This window comes from Protopterus annectens, chromosome 2.part1 (genome assembly GCF_019279795.1).
Source record: "Protopterus annectens isolate FY-2018-M chromosome 2.part1, PAN1.0, whole genome shotgun sequence".
In the NCBI taxonomy this organism is placed as follows: Eukaryota; Metazoa; Chordata; order Ceratodontiformes; family Protopteridae; genus Protopterus; species Protopterus annectens.
The window spans coordinates 1,497,467,716-1,497,485,456 of NC_056729.1; positions in this window are offsets into that span (position 1 = coordinate 1,497,467,716).

The window sequence follows — 17,741 nt, forward strand, 5'->3', positions numbered from 1 at the left end:
CGTATTGATAGTCACAAATGACATAATTATTTACAAAATTCCAGATAGCTGTACTGGCAGTATCTCCCTTTGTCACAATTCTCCCCTCCTCAAAGAGTCAAGTTAGTTTTCAAGTGACCCTTGAGAAACATTGCTTGAGAGGGATGAGCCTATCTGGGAATACATTACCCTATTCCCTGTCTTGAGAGCCCATGTGAGTTGGCATTGCTAACCCCACTGTGGTGCTGCACTGTCATATCATATGCCTGCAACCCTAGGCTTTACCTTAGCAGCTTGTCATTCCGCTGGCTGGCTCGATGTAGCCATGTTAAGGGATTGTGGTTTGCAACTACAGTGAATTTCCTTCCATACAGATAAGGATAAAGTCTCTGCAGTACCCACACATTGACTAGACATTCCTTTTCTACAGCTGCATAGCATTCCTCCCTGGGTTGGAGCCTATAGCTGAAATATACCACTGGGTGCTCTTCTCTGTCTGAGGAAACCTGGCTGAGTACACCCCCCCCCCCCCCATGGTTTGATGCATCCATCTGCACAACAAATTCTCTGCTGTAATCTGGACTGGCTAACACAGGGAGTCCTCTCAAAGTTCCCTTAAGCTTACTTGAAGGATTTCATCCAAATTTGAGGGAGTATTTTAGAGCAATACAGTTAAGGCTCTTATACGTTGCGCAAGCAGAAAACTATTATTCAAAGTGGAAAGGAATGATGCTGACACAGGAAAGAAGCTCAAGAAATAAAGAGAAATTGTGATTTTGGATACAGACTCTTAAAGAGAACAACCACAATCATACAAAGTATTATATTTATAAAATAGCAGGGAGTATTCCAAGAACCAAACTGGCACGAGAACGGAGAAAAGAGATTTTGCCGATAGGGATGACTGCAGTCAGGGATACAGATAATAGGCAAGAGGGGGCTGAAATTTATTGTAGAAAACTGGCAAAGGAACTGAGGTATTAGGAGCAATTAACTAGAAAAGGAAAGTCAATAGAATGGGAAGAGGCCAATAATTTATTTGAACTGCAGGTTGGAGATTGCCTTCCCTATCAAGGACTGATATCAGAGTGTAGGCAAAGACAAAGAAATAGGAGGCTCCTAAATGAAAGACCAGCACTGGCAGAGTTTTTAATATAATTTAGAACAGAAGCTGCCATTAAAAAAGTAATAATTAGTAGAGCATATAAAATATTGCACAATAATTATAAGACTCAAACAGAGGAGCTTAGAAAGGATTGGGAAGAGAGACTGGGGGGGGGGGGGTATATGTATATCTCCCAGATATGCAACAAAATCTAGAAGATTTAGGATCTTTGCCTGGAAGTGTTTACATAGGTATTGTTATACCCCGATTAGATTCCAAATAATTTTTCCTCAGGTGGATAGCAAATGTTGGAGGTGTGACAGGCAAGAAAGGGGTAGCTGGGAACATATTTTTTGGGTGTATGATGAGCTGGCAGACTTTAGGGATTCCCTACAGGCTGCTCTGTCAGACATGCTGGGTAAGTGGATTGGACTGACTGGGGAGATGATTTTTTTTAGTTATGATACAGAATCAGAACTGCATAGACACAGTAAAGCCTCACTGAGTCTAATTATGGTGGCTGCCAAAAAATCAATTACTAGAAAATGGATTCAAAGTCTAGACCAACTTTAATAGAAGTAGTGAATATAGGAATAGAGATAAAACAACTGGAGTTGGGATCTTTAGAAAAAGGAAGGAGCAAACCTCATAGGAAAAATGGGAATTGTGGGAACAAGATATGCAGAGCATGAATGAGGGTTAAGTGGCAGGATTTGACTGATCCACATAATGCTTGATTGACAATGACTGGAAGGTTTATAAGTGATGTATAATGTTTGCAGCTACAGTGGGGATTAGAAATTCATCCATATCCGGAGTGTAGTGCAGTCTTGGAGTGGGAATATATTATTAGCAGGTGGTGTGGGGAGCACAGCCTCCCATGGGGTGGTGCAGGATGACTTGTCCCCCTACAAAAATGTGATATGTTGTACAGGAGTTTGATTTACATCAGCTCCTATACGGATATCACATGATGTTTTTGGTGACAATGTCAACCCAAATGTGTTGATCATTTGGGTCGACATTGTTTAAGAGTCAAGATTCCGAGTCGAGTTCGGTGGTTTATTTCTGTATTGCGAATGCCTCACTGTCAGCCTGGGTACTACTATTTACCTCTGCCCTTGCAGTCACTCTGTCCAATGGAACATCACTACCCACCAGCAGCTTTGGCTCACCTTCAGTCTCACTGCTACAGGGTAGCTCCCTCCCTGAAGTAGCTACCTCACCAGTCCTGGCTTCATGCGTGCAGTATGTCTTGGTTGCCCCAGCTACCAGACCCACATGCTTGTCTCCTAGCCTGACTGTGTGTAACTGCATGCACACAAGGTACTACATTATCAAAATCATTCTCTATTAGAACATCTGCAGGGATATCCTCAAACACACCTACTTGCTTGCTGTCTTTTCCACCCTCCCAGTAAAGGTGAACTCTAGCCAAAAGTATTTTGAATGGGCTCCGTCCTGACTGGAGTAGACTACCCAAGCAAGTAGTGCTCTTCTTTAACCACTGCAGGGTTCACAATGGTTATGTTACAGGCTTTGTCACTCTTAGCAATGGCCTGTTTCACAACTACTAAGATAGGATATGACCTCTTGTGGTAGCTTGGTACCCTTGTTGTCTACAGACAACTTACTGCTGGCATAATGTCATTACCATTTACTGGCATTCTGTCATTCCCACTTAGTGGCTCTTCCATCTTTTGTTCCCCACCTTACCTCCATGAACATCTAGATGCTGCATGGCCACACTGGTTACGTTTAAAACATTTAACCCTTGATCCTGGCCATGTACCTGAACTAGTGTCTTCCCCTGCTACTGGTGGACTCTTTTGGGCAGTTTAGACTGCCCACCATGGGTTCCCTTAGACCCATGAGCAGCACTGGGTATCCCTTTCCTGTGCAGTGATGCGCTGCTTGCTAGGTATAGGTCTCTCTTTTTCTCCAGCTCATCTGCCGTATTACATTCCCTGTCTGCTAACGAGATTCTCATGTCCTCAGGTAAAGTGCTAAGGACTTGTTCCCTCACCAAAAGGTTGCCAGCCCTTCAAAAGTGGTGACCTCACACCCACTCACCCATCTATGACAATAAATGCTTACCTCAGTAATATATTTACACACACTTTCATCTGCCTTGCGTCTATGCTCATGAAACTTTTTTCTATAACCTTTAGGTATTAACGCAAAACACTCTTAGCAGTATTATAATTTAAGCAATCAGTATCAGACAATTTAGAAATAGCAGTTACAGCTTTACCATGGAGTAAGGGAATCAGGAACTGTACCCAGAGCCCTTGGTCAACATTATACTGTTTACACACCCTTTCAAACATATGAATAATCAAAATGATCACCCTCTGTAAATTGTGGAAGAAATTGACTAACCTTTGCTGCTTCTGGGGTTTGGTTATTCCCTTCCCCATTACCTCCATGACCCTGGTGAAGAGTCAGCATTTCCTTTACATGTTGCCTCTCCCTCTCATTTTCTTCAGCCTCCAAGCATCTCAGTCCCTCTGCTGATTCTAATGCCATCTGTTTCTCCTTTTTCTTCAGCCTCCAAATATCACACTCTCTCTGCTGACTCTAGTTCCAACCGTTTGGCCTCCAGTTCAAGTCTCTTTAACTTCAGATGGATTTTTAAGTCCTCTGAGGCAAAGTTGAACTGTCCATTTTCTGAGAGTTGTACATCCTCAAGGCCAGTGTGGTTGTCCTCCTGGTTGCTGGTCTGCAATGCAGCTGTGGTTAAGACTGCAATCATTTCTGCTTTAGTCAGGTTGGCATGCACCACTGCTTTGTCTTGGCACATCTCAGCCAACTGGCTTTTTGTCAGCTTGCCATACTCCTCTGCTCACATCCTTGTCTGCACTCCCTGACTAAATAAGCTAACAAAAAAATAAATAAAGCTATTGTGATATGTAACTCTGACCATTCATTGCGTGGCTGCTTGAGAGTACAAACACCTTCCTTAATGACCACTGTTGACAGGCTACAGGAGTTCAAAATCCACACCACTAAATCCCATTAAATGATGTGGTGATCCCACCACTGCCAACCAATAAATTTGATGACCCACCACTGGACCAGTAATCAAGGAGTCTCAATCCTCACCACTAGCAGCAGTGGAAGACATACATTGGGAGGATGACAAGTGCACACACAGTATTTCCAGATGCACCTCTCTGCATCAAGTGCAATTTCCCTTAAGAGCACACAGAAAACACAGCCCATCCAGGGCTGGTTTTTCCCTCTTTCTCCAGATCCTAAATAAGACTCCCCACTGCCACAGTTATAGAGTTGAAATCTCAGCTGAGCGGCCAAACCGAGACCTCCCGCACCCTCTATGTCCAACCAGTGCTTCATGTCCCTGCCCAAGTAGCTGGCATACACACTTTTTGAGGTTTGATTTACACACACACACACACACACACACACACACACACACACACACACACACACACACACACACACACACCTGGAAAAGGCTAGCACAGGTTTACTAGCAATGCCCCCTTTCCCCAGACTATGAGGTAGTTATCACTGCCACCAGGCAGCTCCTTAGTAGTTTGACCAAGAGCAAGGCTATTAGGAGTGGCCCACAGTGTCACCAAATAAATATGCAAGAACTCTCAGAACTTGAATATCTCTAGACAGATCAGCTACAATGAAATGTTTAAATATATTTAATAATAAATAATAAAAGAGCAAGACCATATATATTTACAGTGACATCAGAGTTCAAAATCACAGGAAATATTTAAAACAACATTGCAGGACAGTCTCAAATAAATTAAGAAAAATATCTAAACTTAGCTTTGCTATATTCCTGACTATATCTAAGAGAATTACTATACCCTAGTTAACTTACTTTAAGAGCAAGGCAGATGTGGTGAATGGATCTTCTCTAGTTGTTGTTGTCAGGTCAAAGACAGAATACAGAATGTGTCTCTCTCAGAAACTTCTCAAATTAATATCTCAAATATTACTGCTGGGATAGCTTGCAGAATGACATTTTTTCTTGTCATCTTACTTCTTGTCCTCAGGCCCAAAACAACCATTGATGGCAGCTGGTGACATTTAGCATCTACCTGTAAAAATACATAGACAAGGGCTTTTCCTCAGATCTTTGGCAAATGCTGGAAGTTATGAAACAATAAAACACTTCTAAGACAATACAGAAAGCCTCCCTAGTACAGACATTCTGTCTCTAGCAGCCATAAAGCAATTTAATTTCAGCTATTTGTCTGAAGTTTTGCTGGACTGAAGTTAACCTCCTGTGTTCTAGTTTCGACTGTTAAGATATATACATTTAGACAGTTACAATAGTGCATGCACATTTCTGTTCTCTTCCAGCAGGGCACACTGTGGATACATCTTTAACCTCAGTACTTTACAAAATACCTTTTTTAACACACGCCTGTACAAACAAGTCTGATATACACATAACATACAGTTCTAATACATTTGTAACAGAAGCACCTTATATAGATCATGTTGATGTTCACAAATGACATAATTATTTACAAAATTCCAGATAACTGTGCCGGTAGTATCTCTCTTTGTCACTTTATTTAACAACAAATGATTCTTTGTTCCATATGACTTTCTTTTGTTGCCCCTTTGTTCTATTGCCATGATTGATTTTTCTTCTAAATGACTATAAACTCTGTCAGCATCAATTCCAGTCTATAGTTTATACATCGTCGGAAGGCAAGTTATTGGTCTATAGTTTTTAGGATAGCTTTTAAGCTCAGTCTTAAGTAGGAGTATTGTTTTTCCTGTTGTTAACCAGGCTGGTGTAAATTCTGGGTGTGTATAAAAATAGTCTTTATTCATGGCTAAATTTTCATGTAAAGATGTTAATACCTTTAGGCAGAAATTAGGTACTGCATCTGGGCCTCGGGTTTTCTTAACTTTGTTTCAGTATTTCTGTCCATTGCTTCATCCAGTTTCATATCCTGAACATTTGAACTTCTGATTTTTTCTTTTACTTCTTCTATCCATTTAGCATCTTTGTTATGTTCCACAAGATCTTCATATATATTTCTCCAAACTGTATCTGTTTCTTCTTTTTTTGGCAGTGTTTCAATTCTTTTTGCCTTGTTTCCCCAATTATCTCTAAATTTTTTTTGGCTTATCAATAAATTGATTATTTTGTACTTTTGATTTATATTTATCTGCATATCTTCTAAGTTTTTCTGTCTGTGCTGATATTTTTAATTTATTTGCAACAGTTCACAATAGATCCTGATCTGTTCTGATACTGCATATTGCTTTTATCACATCTGTCTTTCTGAGTATTTTTGTTGATCTTTTACCTCTTCTATACTCTTCTAACAGTGACACATCTTGTCTTTATTGCTTTAAATTTTTCTTTATTCGATGTCTCCATGATGGCATTCAGTTTCTCCCCTTCCTTTCCTTTACTGCCTTGTGGTTTTGTAGTAAGACTTTATCTGTTATAAATTTAGCTGCACAGTAATATATCCTATTAACATTTGTTAAATCCCATGAATTTCTATGAACAGTCAATTACTGTGTTCATTTGTTTTACCAAGCACCTAACTTTTTGGATTTTATTGACTTTTTGTAGTTTGTTTCTTTTATTGATCTTAATATGTCTGCCCATCTCTATTAAATCAAGCAACTCTTCTCTTAGATCATTTTCTTCTAAACTGAGGGCACATTCTTTGTTCTCCATTTCCTGCGGGCATTCTATAGAAAGTTCCAGAGCATCTTCCTGTGCCACATTCTCTTCAGTTTCATCCTGTGTCATCCATGGCTCTTTCATATTGGAACTCACTGGCCTATCACTCCATAGCATTGACTGCGTCAGAGTTGCCACAGTTTCCTGTTCCTTCCCTTGCTGTGCAACTCCAACTGAATGTTTGTACTTGTTTCCTATGGAAGGCTCCAAAGTATCTTCATATGTCAACTGATCAGATGTTTGCCACTCCACTGGTTTCTCCTTAATTTGAGAATGCATTGTTCTATCCTGCTGTGATGTTATCAAAGTTAGATTTTCTATACTAAATTCTTCACATTGCAGATAATCCATAACCTCAGTTTCTATTTCTTTAACTTCTCCGTTGCTAATCATCTTTTCTACTTTTCCTCTTTGTTTTCTTATTTTTTGTATTGTAAAATGTTCTATGTCTGAATGTCTTTGCCTGTATTTCTCTTAAAATATCTTTGGTGTTGCTCTTTTTGTATTGATTAGTTTTGCTTTTTCCTTATATTTAATTGTATCATATACCTTGAAGTTCAACAGTAGACACACACTATGGTTGTTCTCCCCCTCAGCACCAAAATGAATAATTCCGTGTGCACTTTGTGTTGAGCTCTCTTAATCTCTGACAGAGAACTCCTGTGTTTCAGTCAGTGGTGGTTCTGTAGCAGGACCACTCCTCCCCCATAGCCATATGTTCCTGGGCAATTGCAGATGCCCCCAGACATGGTCACAGGAGGACTTGACACCTCTGCCACTCAGAGGAATGACTTGTGATGACAAAGTGACTAAATGATCACTTTGTTCTTGGTGTCTGTCTTGGGCACCTGTATGAGAGGAAGCATAAAAGAAAAAAATGAGCCACAACTGATTGTTAACAGAACAAATATCTATGAATGTATCCGCCCATCATGCACAAAATAATTGAAAAAGTAAGGCTCCATATGAGTACACACAAGGTAATACAGAACCCCCCCTTCAGCAAAAATAAATAAATAAATAATAATAGTAAAGAAATGAAAAACAATGCTAAAAGTATGTCAGAAGGACAGCAGCTGTTTAACTCTGTTGTACATTATAGCATTAATAAAAATAATGTATGCTTTTCAAGGAAAAATGGTTATAACTTCTGTTGGATAGCCACTTCCACGGAGAGCAGCCAGGTATATTTCACAGGTTTAACACAATTTTCTGGGCTAATAATGCAACACCCCTGACCTTGCTAATAGGTAATACAACACTCTTCTGCAATAACTGGTCAGCTTCACAGATAACATTTTCCAGGTATGGTTTAAGTGGTTTGTGGTAGCATTGCACTTGTGGGTCTCCTTTACTGTGTTTTTACATTAGGAGGACTGAATTTATTCATCTTGTGGCAGGAGGTGTTTGCCTGGTCTATCTTAGTTGGAAATACACAAAAGGACTCATAGTGTAGTCATTATATTTGCCAGAAGGCACATGACTTAGTTTTCTGTTTTTTCTATTCTGATATAAATTTTGTGTATTTGCTTGGGAATAAGCAGTGCCTTGTACAGTAGCTAACACATAGAAAGCACATTTTCCCTGTAGAATGGTCCATAAAATTGTATCATGTAAAGCAGCAATATATTGCAAATACCTTGTGTGCTGACAGGCTTAGACCTGCTACTTGTGAGTCAAGTGGCAATACCTATAGATGTAATAGTATTCAGAATTGTGTTGTACTATTTAGAATAATCTGCACCAACAAATCACACTTAACAGCCTTCTAACCCGCAATACACCACTCCTTTTAGTTCACAAATTAAATGACTGGACAGTATTAATATGCAATTTCCTAACTTCACTGTAGCCAATTTGGAGGATATGAGCATCTTGAGACAATGTAGCAATTGCCTCATGTTTAATGTAATCCTAAAAGAAATACAATATGCAAGAAGTGTACTTACACAATGACACTGGAGGATAGACCCTTGCATACAAGTGAACATCAGGTTGTTGAAACCACACAGACAACACCCACTTCACATAGGACACAATATCCACATAGACTAATGTATGCTGAGTCACCCAAAAGCAATCTTCCTAAACAACAAAGATTGTCCGGATCACCCATTGTCAAAGCTATGCCTTAGCAAGTAACACTGTGGAATGACCAGGCTTGACACCAGATGTAGGAAAACCACTACTTAATGCACCATAAACATTTTAACTGTATCACCACATTTTTGTCCAACCATGGACTTCTTCAGACATCTCAAGAAGTCCCTGGTTGTACGAAAACACAGTAAGAGCAAGATGCTTGAGATGCTACAAGACATTAACACCTATTTGCACCTGCATAAATATCATTATACATATGACCTACATATGACTGGGCTTATATCCCTGGATATGTATAATTATCTTTCTACAGAACACCTTGTTATTCCCATTCTTTATGGACTACCTAAGATTCATAAGAATCTGAGAGATTATCCCATGTACCCCATCGTGTCTAGTAGCAGATGGGTGACAGAATCATTGTCAATACTCATTGAGAAGATGATTGTACCTATCCTGGATGGTGTTCCTAGTTTGTTGAAAGATTCTAAGAATTTTCTACAATATGTTTATGCATGGTATATAGACTTGGAAGTAAGAGATGGTCTTTTACTTGCCATGTTCGATATTGTCTCGCTTTTCACAATTATACCTAATGATTTGGGTATAGAGAATGTCATATTCTTTCTAACAAGTTGCAGTGACCTACCACCTAATAAGGTAATGCTGGTACATGCTTTGCTTGAATAAATCCTTGAGAACAATGTTTTCTTGTTTGATCAATGTTTTTTCGTATTGGTGTGGCTATGGGTACTGTTTGTACCAACTCATATGCCAAACTTGTACTGGCACAATGGGAGCATGACTAGATATATATTGGTAATCCTTTTATTGACAGCACCTGTTACTATCGCATTTTGTCAACAACATCTTTAATTGTATAGAGGGGAACACCGGAAAGACTACATTCTTTTGTTGAATATCTACATGGCACTACTGATTTTTTACGGTTTACCTCAAATTATTCTCACAAGTCTATTGATATTTTAAATGTTAACATTAGCATGAACAGTCTGGGTACTAAAAATTATAAGAAGCCCTGCAAGAAGAATAACATCCTACATAGATTTAGTATGCACCCTAGGCATGTGCCGAGAAATGTTGTTAAAGGGCAGCTACTTAGAACTCTGAGATTACACAATGATGACCATACAGCATTGGAGCCTTTGAATTCAATATCCAATGACTTTATTGATAGAGAATATTCTTTAGCTGCTCCTTTCTTCTCTGATATGTCTATGAGAACAACTGCTCATTCAGTCATACATTCTTCTTGTCCTCGTGTGACCGTTACCTATTCCAGTAATATCAGCACTGCTTGTGATATTATTAAGAAGAACTGGCCAGTACTTATGACTGATGAGTCACTGAAGAGGGTTTTAGGTCCTATCCCCAAATTTTCATTTTGTAATAATTTGTCATTCAAATTTCAGTATGTTAGAAGCAGTTTATACAAAACCCCACATTTTATGATTGAGTAGGGACTTTTCCTTGTATATCCTGTAGTGCGTGTAATTTGATTTGGGTCACTAACTCTATTGAACATTCAAGGCTGGGGTACAACATCAATGCTGACTTCTACTCTGACTGTAGAACTGCGAATGTTATCTACTACGCAACATTCCGAGCATGCAAATGCTTCTACATTGGAAATACTAACCGCATGCTTAAAGATAGAATTTTAGAGCACATGGGGGACATAATCAACAATAAGCTGATGAGTTCATTAACTAAACATGTTAAGGATTTTGGGTCTAATCACTTTTTTAAATTCGCAGTGCTGGAAGTTGTTTATGAGAGTTTACGAGGTAGTGATATTCTTAATAAGACTGAATACTCTAGAACTTATATGGATCATTTTCTTTAAAGCAGACTCCGCTCCTGGTTTGAATGATGTGCTTTCTATTAAACCTGCCCTTAGAGCATACCCATTGAGGTGTTGACTTCACTGGACTTCTATTTTGAATGGGCTGTTTTAATGACTGGACTTTATGAATTAATTTGAACATGAGATTGTGCTTCTTTCCTTTGATTGGTGGTTTTATGCTTTATATCTATCCCATCAATTCTTGTTTTTAAATTGGTCGGAAGAAGCAGCGTTTTCCATGAAAGTGCTTACCCTTTTGTATATGCACTTTTATGTCTGTTTTTATATCCTATTAAATAGTTTATTATAGCCTTTTGCCACAGTGTATCATGTTCGTCCTTTTATTTGTTGCCTTTATGCAGTGCAGATTCAGCCCTCTGAGTACTATAAATATGCAAATGTGGTGTGAACTCATTATCATTCACATATTCCATAATCTGCACTAAGTGAATGGGAGGCAAACATGGAGTCAGAACCCACAAGATTGTGGGTGCATTAACTATCACTGCAAGTATGAACACTGAGAAGTGTTATCTGCTGAGGTCTTGCAGGTGTGAATGATTAGTCTGACTGCAGGAAGAGTCAGCGTTTCACAGTCAGTCCTCTTTGGCATTCACTTACCAAGGGTATGTCAGGGAGAAGAGACACAAGAAAGTGTGTGAGTACATTGATTAACTTAGGAGAGCAACATTCCTAACATTTGTGTGAATTGTTCATAACCACACTTTGAGCCTCTGAGTAAAATTTGTCTGCAATTCTTAGGAAGTACATTACATATTTGAACAGATATCAAAAGCAATGCAAATCACATAGCAGTCTTGATAGAAAAGCATTGAATAAAGGAATGATGCTCATAAAATAAAAAGAAAAAAGAGCTGGTGTTGAAAATATTTTTTCATATTGTGTGAGGAAAGATAAGCTTAACTGTTGCTAATATCCCTTTCATCCACATATCTAAGTGTAAATTACAAAGGACAACTTTCAGAACATGATTATGTTGTACCTGTAATGTGAATTGATACAATGTCATGTCTCGAGTATATGTAATCCATTTTTTAATTTTTCACAGTATATGTATATTTATGTGTTTGTGGTAAATGCTGATAATAATTTCAAGCATGGGTTGTTAATGGCTTGGTCTGATGGGATTAAAATCCAGAGAGTGTTCTGTTTGTGTGAAGGTACTGATGTTTTAGGAGCATATGTTCATGTTGCAAGACAACCAACATTGAGTAAACATCACACATGTACATTTAAACTATTTGTTCCATGTTTTCTCTATTTAAATATGTTTTCATTTTTTTCTCTTCATCTGTTGTGCACCATTTGGCATTGTGCTACCTTGACTGGCTGCAATCCCTAGCAGTGAACAGCTGATCACTTCCTACAGTAAAAATTGACAAATTTAATTTTGAATTCCATCAGTAGTTCAATTGAAATTGGTGCCAGTGCTCTTGCACTCTGGACAGTACTGAGTGAAGAGATTCCACCTGACAGCTAGCTATCTCTCTATGGCACAAGCTGTATGTGAAGTGATCTTAGAGAAAGAGGCCACATATTGCAGAGTTCCAATCAAGTTTACAGATTTTTTTTTTCTGACTGGATTCAAAATAAATATTGACACCTAATGTTGCATATGAAATGCACAGGCTAAAATCAGTGATAAATGATAAAAATCTTACCTGTGCTCCCTGTGAACTGATGTTACAAAGGTGTTGTTGTTGTAAACTCATCTCTTCTCATTATTAACAATAGGTGCAATAGATGTCATATTTGACATTTTGTAACATGTGATAACACAAAAGCAGTAACATGAGTAATATGGACATACGTGTCATATATGTTGGAGAACGTATCTATATCTCACAAGTATTCATCATGATAGTAATACAGTATATTATAAACCTTTATGTCATGAGTAATTGTATATACTGTGGCAAGAATGACCTCTTGTCATTCTCTGTGTGTACCCTTTCAGAGCAATTGTCATTACATGAGATCCTGATGATATGCCATGTAAATGCTACCTGTGATGTGACAATAGATGTGAAAAGGATGAATGTGTCATGCTAATACTGTAATTACTGTGTTCATTAAGACACATAACCATTAAATCTGTTACTCTGCAATACAATGTTATTTTTTATAATACGTTTTGAATTTGTTCTCCATTCAGCAGCACACAAACCCATTTCACAGCCAAAGGAAAAAAGTGAAAAATGTAATTAGGGCCTCCTTCTGTAGCACAAATGTGCCTGGTGCTGGTGAGCACCCATCAGCACTCTAGATAGTACTTAGTAAAGAAAATGTACCTCTGTCAAGTAACTTTTCCTGTGTCAGAAGGTGTAAGTGCAGTAAGCAGTAAGCTTAGAAACAAAGGACAGCCGATGCAGAGTTTGTTTCCAGTTTACAGGTAATTTTATAGGGGAGGTGAATATATAGTGACACATATTTTGTTACATAATTGTTTTGTTGTTTGAAACTCAACTATTCTTAGTATTGCTAGCAACATGTGACCTGTTGTCTGTCCTCTTTCTCATTATTGGTCACCACATAAAGTCCTGATAATATGTGACAGACATTAAATTTATGATGTGGCAAGTTGATGTGAGAAGGATGATTGTGTCACTGTAATGCACTTCTTCCTGTGGTCATTGCTAAATATACCCTTTGACTGCTTTCATTTTCCTTTCAATTGTTTTCTATGTTCTTGCATTTTTATATAATGCCTTTTGCATTTGTGCTGTGCTCAGCAGTGCACAAACAAGTTTCACTGCTGAAGGAAAAAAGTGAAAAAATTAATTTGAGCCACCTTCTGTAGTGCAAACAAGTCTGGTATCAGTGTCTGGCCATCAACACTGTGGATTGTACTCACTGAAGAAAATGCACCTGTCAGGTAACTTTCCCTGTGGCAAAAGATGTAAGAGCAGTGAGCTTAGATAATTTTACATAGGAGCCAGAATGCCATTTGCGTTTTGATTAAGAATGTAACACTAAATACAAATGAGTATCATATCTATGTTTATTGCAATAAATGCATCAGTAAATATAGAAGAGTATCATAACTGTGTTTATTGCCACAAATGTGTCAGTAATGCTTGCTATATAAGCTCAATATAATGTGTAAATTATGTTAAATGTGACAATGATAATATTTAAATTAGAATGCACTTGCATATGTATAATTTCCACAAAATGTTGTTATAATTATTATGAATTATCACATATCAGAAGTATGAATTTAGGACAGTATGTCTTGTAAATAATGTCTGTAATATAACCCAACATGCATAATGTATGTAATATAACCCAACATGCATTACTCAGGTCATGCAACTACACGCATCTGAAATGTACTTATAAATACAAACACTGCCTTTTACATAAAAATGCAATCCCATGACTAATTAAAGTCACAGACATACAGGCATCTCTTAAGTACATCTCCATTTATTCTTAAATTATTATATCTCTAATTTCCATGTTAAAAAGTAAGTTCTTGTGTGGCACTGAGAGGTAATAAGCAAAGTTAAACATTATATCCTTTTTTTTCCTCGTGGGCTTGATTCCAAGGTAATACTATTCAGTCTTGTAAGTGACAAAAGCCCAATATGTCACAAGTCATACCATTTTTCCTACAACCAACAGTGATTATAACAAGCACCATAATGCATGTCAGTGTTTAACACTAGGACATGTGTCAATAGTTTAAGCTTCACACATGGCCAAATCTCACAGACATATTTCAGACCTTCCATGATTTTTGATGTAATTACTGCCATTGTTTCTAACAAGCAATTGCTATGCTTTCAATTGCACAAATGCAGCTGGCAAGGCTGTGCATTTTTCTGAACAAGCTGTTACATATGAGCTCAGAATTGGGCATTAATTCAGACACATATTTCTAGCGTGACTTCTGTAGACAGGGCTGGCAAAAGTAGGGATGGTGTTCCATTTAGAGCACAAAGATAGGGTGTTGAGAAGTCCGAGACTTTTGTAGCTCTCCTCATCAAGAGTTACAACTGGAGGCTGCAGCAGGAGGTTATACAGGGTCTTAGTATAAGGCTGTGGCTTGGAAAAGCTTGGCCAAGGCTGTCTCCAGTGTATCTGGCATCCCATGCACTGGGAAACAATGACATTACAACTACATTGGCATGAAGAGGTGCAAGTAAGACCTCCTGACTTGAAAGGAGGATGAATTTAAGACTGAAAACATCCCCCACACACAGCTGAGTAAGTATACTGACCCATCGTCAATCTATGATATGGTATTAATTAGACAGCCAATGCAATTATTTATTATGCTTTCATATATTTTTTCTTTCTCTACTGTACAGTTGTAGAAAAGATAGCAGAAGACCAGGGAGTAACCCACCTCAGAGAGGCAGAGGGTAAGTATGTTTCAGGTCTGAATGCATATTGGTTTATGTATTGAAATAAAAAAATAATGTGACATGTCATAGATCTAATTCACTCTCTCTTTTTTTGTCTCCCCACCCTATTTCTCCTGTATTTTTTTCTTTTGCATTCATAGATAATTTTTTTAATACATTGCTGATGAAAAAAATGAGCATCAGCACAGGGAGTTAGACTGGCAATTGTAGTTTAGCCCTGTATACTTCCACAGGTGGCTGCAGAAGCACCACCACAGGCAGTACAGACACCCAACAATCTGGGTCACAAGCTATAAGTGTTGCCTCCATAACTCCTGCCCTACCTGCTGTAGCTGTGTCAGGTAGTTGTGCCCTGGCTGCTGGTGCAGTGGTACCCCCCAGAAGCAGTGCTAGTGGAGGTGGCAATTTCACCATCTATAAGGAGCTGACAGGACTGATGGAGGGCATAATGGAGCAGGGCTTCAGTGCCTGAATCGGCAGGATTTAAAAGGTCCTGTGCTGTATTGCCAAAACAATGCTACATCGGCACTCACCCAGGCAGCTGACAAAGGAGATAGTGATTCTGTGGGTGAAGACTAGATTCTCACCATTCTCTAGTTGAGCATGAATACACCTCCAATGTCCCCTACCTGTCCCCATCAATAGTGTTCCCCAACCTTTTCTGTAGATCACCATCATTGTTTGTCTTGTATGTCCTGTATACCTATGCCTGCTACCTAACCTTTCCTAACTACATGATCCTGTCATTCCTAAGCACATTCCACAACATTCCTCTCTCACCAAATAAAAAGTAAAAAGAAATAGGCACCTGTACAACAACAACAAAAAATGATGCCCCATACACAGCTCTCCACTTTGACTATGTGTCATCTTGACACCCTTGATTTTGTCCAATTCGCTATACAACATTCTGTTATTTTCACCCATCCCTGGTGTGGTGACTATCCAGTCATGAAATGCTGTGCACAATTCTACATTTATGCTGTGAAAAAGAGGATAACCATCCTGCAAATTCCTGTATTCTTTCCCTTCTCCTAACCTCTGCTTGCCCCCTTTTCACATGTTTAATCTGATGAAAAAAAATAGAAGCACAACCAACAGACATGGCCAGAACTGGCCTATCAAAAAAACATATTTTTTGTCCTCAGCATTTGCCCGGAGATTGGCATCATGCACCAGTGCTGAGTGATGGTGAATGGTATTTCACATCCTATGAACTAGTCCAGTTACCTTTAATACAAATGTGATTAAATCTGCTGTCCTATTGTAATACAGAGTAAAGGCACTGCTTTGAAACAGTTACTCTAACAGTTTGTAGGATGTTGGATGTAATGAACTGGAAGTATCTATATGGTGTGTTGAGATAATTTCCCTGTCTGTAGAAAGATGCTTTTGCATAGTGTCCAGGGTTTGATTACAGCTGTATGTCAAATTTTTTCATGATATTTTATATTTTTGTCATATGTTTAACTCCAAATATCTGCATTTATCTCTAGTTTCAACATTTCCTTAACATAGCTTATGAATTGTGCAGCAAGAATGAATTGTAAAATAAAATTCCATTCCCAACAAGGAGACATAGTAAACTACCCTTATCTTGCTTACTTCTTAATATTGTTTCTACTCTCCTATCTTTTCTTGCTTCCTATAGATACTATTTTATTGCACAGAGCATGGCAGATTAATAATAAGGAAACACCTAAGAGTAACACACCATAAAGATGGCTTAAATATCCCATAAACAAAACTCTCAGTGTTTCTCTCTTCATCTCTCTATTTCTGTCTTTTCTCCTTCTGTTTCAGTAAGTTATCACTGCCCCCTTCAATTGTGTGAATTACGTTGTGTGAAACAAGAGTTCCTTTTTGTCATGCTGAGATAATGTTCAGATCACTAGACTGATTCTTGCATACATTCAAGGGTTCGAATTCAGAAATATGTCAAACTGTTACTGCCTGTTTTTATTAGACTATTTTATGAGTAGCTGTTGCCTACATATTGTTTTGAGCCACGATTTTCCTGATACTGTCATAATATATTTGTTTCCTGCTTCCATCACTTACTCTGTGTATTTGTTCCCCATTCTGTGCCATCAATCTGTCTCCTCAGCATTTGCGCAACTCCTGGCCCCAAGCAACACCTGTAACTTAGGGCAAATAATGTATGCAGCTTATGGCAACGTTTTATGAGGTTGTTTTTTGGCCACATTATTCTGGTGCCCTTCATTCTACTTTGCTTAGCCTCTCTGTGTTATGTGAGGTCAGGCTAATCTTCTCTTGAACAAGATTAACAGCTGAATGTATATCACATAGCTGTTCCAATTGCAAATAATGTTAGGAAGCATGCAGCTAAAAAATTCATGGCTTCATGACAAATGGATAAATCATAACACAATACACCTTAAAATAACACATCTCTGTTCTACATTGGATCATGTGTTATGCTGCTGCCTGTAAGGCACACCCCATTTAATGTTAAAATTGTCGTTACTGTGATGAAGACTGTTAAATACATTCTCCTTTGCCACATTGTTTTGTGACTGTCCATTCAAAGAGGTAAAATTAAGGCCATGAAGTCACATTTCCTGAGTGATA